The sequence below is a fragment of the Branchiostoma lanceolatum genome, chromosome 10, assembly GCF_035083965.1.
Source record: "Branchiostoma lanceolatum isolate klBraLanc5 chromosome 10, klBraLanc5.hap2, whole genome shotgun sequence".
Lineage (NCBI taxonomy): Eukaryota > Metazoa > Chordata > Leptocardii > Amphioxiformes > Branchiostomatidae > Branchiostoma > Branchiostoma lanceolatum.
The window spans coordinates 2795121-2800380 of record NC_089731.1 but is presented as its reverse complement, the minus strand read 5'-3'; positions in this window follow the sequence as shown (position 1 = coordinate 2800380).

Below are 5260 nucleotides of genomic sequence, written 5' to 3'. Positions count from 1 at the left end.
ATGTCTGCCTCCAAGGCAAGTTTGTTTTGCCACATTTGACATATTCGTTTCCACCACCAATCTCCTTTTTTCCGACTTGGAAGATAGCTGAACAAATCTTGCCCCGAGAAGCTGCAATTTAACAAGATTACGTGTCTTAAGTTATTTTCTGGCTTGTTCTTCACAGAAGGAAGAGAGGGCGCGGCGTAAACTCCCGAAGATGCAGTTTGGGGATCAAAGTCAAACTTTGTTATTAGCGTCCTTCATCCACCAACATTATCCCATCAACACAAACCGAACCACTGTGGGCTCCTTAAACTCATTGAGACACGAAGTGTTCTTCACCTCGTTTGTTCCTAACAAATGCAAGCAGGAAATGGCGTAAGCCCTTGCAGATGCAGCAGGATCAAAAGTCAGACATTGTTATTTTTGTCCATCATCCACCCATACACTCATTTAGCTACGGGATGTTCTCTATCTTAAGTTCTTCTCTTGCTTGTTTCTTTAAGATGGTAAATTGGACGTAAACCCCGAAGATGCAGTTTGGGATCAAAAGTCAAACCTTGTTATTTTCGTCCATCATCCACCCAGATAATCCCATCACCACAAACGCGATCACCGCGGGCTCCATGGGCTCATTTAGACACGGGATGTTCAGGCAATTTTACGGGGCCAAAGGCGGACACAGTGGACGGTTTAAGAATAGAAAATTAGAATAGAATAAAACATCGGAATAGAACATTAGAATAGAGCGTCAGAATAGAACTCATAATAGAACATCAGAATAGAACATCAGATCTAGAATAGAACAAGACAACTTTGTTATTTTGGCCATCATCCACCGGCCCCACTTGATCCAATCACAACAAAGTACAAACCTTGTCACCCCGGGCTCCATAGACTCATGTAGCCACGCGAAGTTCAGGCAATTTTACGGGCCAAAGGCGAACATAGTGGACGGTTCTAGAATAGAACATTAGAATAGAACATCAGAATAGAACACCAGATCTAGGATAGAATATAACAAGACAATTCGTCCATTATCCACCGGTCCCACTGATCCAATCACAACAAAGTACAAACCCTTTCACCGCGGGCTCCATAGACTTATTTAGAACGGGAATGCTCAGGCAATTTTACGGGGCCAAAGGCGGACACAGTGGCGGAGTTTACGTTATTTCTTGATATTCTCAGTAATTTGGGAGATGTATTTTGGGCCCACCAAACAGTCAAACATGATGAATTTCAATCAATCAAGTGTCTTTTTGTTATTTTACAAGGTCAAAGGTGAGCGGTATGAGCACATTTTATGTCTCAGATGACCTTTACCCTTTATTTGTGAAATGTTGAAATGTTATCTTGCACGTCTAACTTGATTAATGCATCATATGAATGATTTAAGAGACACTTTCACGACGACATGATCATGAAGAGACTCTTGTAACTCATACATATCTGAAGTTATTCTGGAGGGGTTCTGATGTTGCATCACCTGCAGAGATAATGTTAACGACTGTTTCTGTAGTTTTACCTGCTATGTTACGATAATAAACTCATCATCATGTGACTATCCAAACTTTATGGGTTTTATTACAGACAGTGATAACAACAGATTTACCGTCACGTCCTTACGAGTGTTTTTATGAATGTCGAAGGTTAATTAGAAGACACAAAACTGTGTAGACAGCCGTTATGTTTTATAATGACCCCGGATGTTACATTAACTCCTGCTAATGGCCAGCTGGTCCTGTAGTCTGCTCCTCACAACCTGCTCCCTCGTGCATATCAACACGCCAAGGTCAAACAACGCAACATCTCAAGGTCAACCCGAACAAAGATGGCGGATCTTTGATGAATGCGTTCCGTAGAGTTTCTCGAGGGGGGCTCATTACCGCAAAGGTCTGCCTCTTAGCGATGACCCCTGGACCAACTTCAGGTGGATTCCAACATTCTGGTCACGACAGCCAATAGCGCTAACTAGGGATTCGGAACAGCCCCAAGTAGCTCATTTGTACGCCCATTCATCAGGAAAGAGATTATATCTACGAAATACAGGCAGTAACGCATTCATTATCTCATCACATGTTGTGATCTGTATTTCAGTGTTACACACCGACGTGCGCGTTGGTAATGATGATGATAATTGTAGGCTCAGTGTACAGCGTGTCTAGCGTATCTTTTATACTTACATTCATCAGTAAATAGATGATATCCACGGAAGTATGGACAGTTTGCGTTCATCATTATATTATCACAGTTTGCGATCTGTGTGGCACAATGTACAACGTATCTACATGTAGGTAATCTGGTGGGATAAGCTTATTTGTACTTACATTCATCAGAAAAGCGGTGATATCGACATAACAGACGGTTTGTGTCAAATGAAGCCCCAAATATTCACATTTTTTAAATTGTTATACACTGACATACGGCATTAATGATGATAATGATGATTAGTTCTTACAGTGTACAGCGAAGCTAGGGAACCTAGTCGGAGAAGCTTATCAATTCTTACATTCATCAGTAAAGAGATACTATCCACACAAATACAGTCAGTTTGCGTTCATCATTATATAATAACTGTGTGCAACCTTGTTTGCGAACCTAGTCGCGGTAGCTTATTCGTACTTGCATTCATCAGTGAAAAGATAATATCCATAGAAATACATCTACAGTTTGCATTCATCATTATATAATCATATGTTGCGATCTCATGTATTTTATGTATGTGTAGTGTGAAGCGTATTTAGGAGATGTGCTTGGAGTAGCCCATTTGGGCTTCACAAACATCAGTAAAGAGATAAAATCCACAGAAGTACAGACAGTTTGCATTCATCATTATATAATCATATGATGCGATCTCATTTATTTCATGTATGTCAAGTGTGAAGATGTACTTGGTGTAGCTCATTTGTACTTGCAAACATCAGTAAAGAGATAAAATCCACAGAAATGCAGACAATTTGTGTTTATCATTATATCATCACAGTTTGCAATCTGTATTTTTGTACGTACAATGTAAAGTGTAGTTAGGGAACCTAGTCGGACTCGTATTTGCAAACATCAGTAAAAAGATGATATCAACAGAAATACAGACAGCATGCATTCATCATTACGTAATAGCATTTTGCCATCTAGGCTCAGCGCCTAGTGCAGTTAGGGAACCTATTCGAATGATTTTCTGATTTTCTCATCATTTGTACTTAAAAACATCAGTAAAAAGATGATGTCAATAGAAATACAAACAGTATGCACTCGTCATTACGTAATCACATTTTGCAATCTGTATTAATTTCTGTATTGTTTCTTCTTCTTGTTTCAACCCAACGTTGAGGAGACCTTATCAAGTAAGGAAATGTGTCTTGTAGACACCGTGTACAGCGTAATTATGGACTTATTCGTCATTTGTACTTACAAGCATCAGCAAAAAGATGCTATCCACAGAAATACAGACAGCATGCGTTCATGATTATGTAATCGCATTTTGCCATCTGTGCGATTTGTAAGCTCAGCGCAAGGTGCAGTTAGGTACCTACTCTGCCCGGATTAGCTCATTTATACCGTTATACATCAGCGCACAGATAATATCATCACTGGAAGGGCAGCCAGTAGGCGGTAATCATATCATAATCACATTTTACCACATTACTTCCATATCAGATTTTTACGTAACAGAAATTGACGACGAATTAATTTTCTGCAGACAGGAATGACGAATATGCTATATCTAATTACTCATATCAATTCTGCGGCAGCGATTGTTCAGGATTGGTCTCGGGCACAGCGGCGATGTCATGGGTTGTAATGTCAGACCGACGATTGGAGATCGAGACGAAACGCTTGATTAGATCTGTTATTGTCATTACCTTGTTTGCGTACGTACACGAATCCGCAAGGGCCACGGGAAGTTAAACGTTTTTAGCATGTAGACACACAAGGGCGAAACCATTAGTTAAATCTGTGCCGTCGGTGATTAAAAAGTCTGGCCTGGGTGGGGTTTAATCTGTAATCAAACCGCAGTGGATAAAGGCATGCCTTTAACCCCACAGGGGGCGGATAAAGACCTGTTCTTAATCCAGCGAGGAGGTGGATTTGGACGTACCCTTAATCCGAGGAGACGATAGATTAGGACGACAAAGCGATAGATTAGGGCAAGACCTTAATCCTGCGGGGATAAGGATCAGATTGTGCCATTGATCCCGCAAAGCGATCAAGACGTACCCGTCGAGGAGTGAATAACGGTCATGCCCTAAATCCCAGGAGACGATGGATTAGGACGGCAAGGCGATAGATTAGGACAAGACCTTAATCCTGCGGGGACAAGGATCAGATTGTGCCATTGATCCAGCAAAGCGATCAAGACCTACCCGCCGAGGAGGTGAATACGTCATGCCCTAATCCCAGGAGACGATGGGATATGACGTGCCCTTAATCCTCCAAAGCGACCAGGGCGTGACCTTAATCCTGTAAGGAGATAGATTAGAACGTGCGCTTTCTTCCAGGACGTGATGGATTGGGCCTGCTCTGAATCACTTAAAGTGAAGGTGCTTTTAATCCGACAAGGAAATGAATATGGCCATGCCCTTAATGCCATAAGGCGACGGGTCACATTTCCAAATCGGCACAGTTTGTGGACACTGAAAGAATGATATAGAAGTCAACAAAACACACAAAACATAAAAAAAAAGAAGTTCGTCATGAGCATAAATTGTGTATATTGCTTAATTTGCCATTTTATCTGTCGTTCCCGCAAACTGCCCGGCCGGGCCCCGGTTAGGAAATGTGACTCTAGCATTAGTGACCATAGCCCTTAATTCGGCAAGAAAGTGGCTAGGGTCATGCCCTTAGTCCCTGGAGGCGTTGGACGTGCCGTTAATCCGGGGATAAGAATTGTGTTTAACCTCTTACGTGCGCTAAATCTTAGGAGGAACTGGATTAGGACAAGTCCTTAATCCTAGGAGGCGACGGAGCTGTATAAGGACCTGTTTTTTTAATCTCTTACGTGTGCTAAATCTCAGGAGGAAATGGATTAGAATGAGTGTTTAATCCTAGGGGGCGACGGACCTGTATAAGGACCTGTTTTTTAATCTCTTACGTGTGCTAAATCTCAGGAGGAACTGAATTAGAATGAGTGTTTAATCCTAGGAGGCGACGGATCTGTATTAGGACCTGTGTTTGATCTCACACGGCCTATACTGCATTACCGTTCTGACGCTCGCGGCTCCGCTTTGTGTCAGGTCCAGACATATCCTTCACTGATAATCAAAGAAAGGCGGGAGGG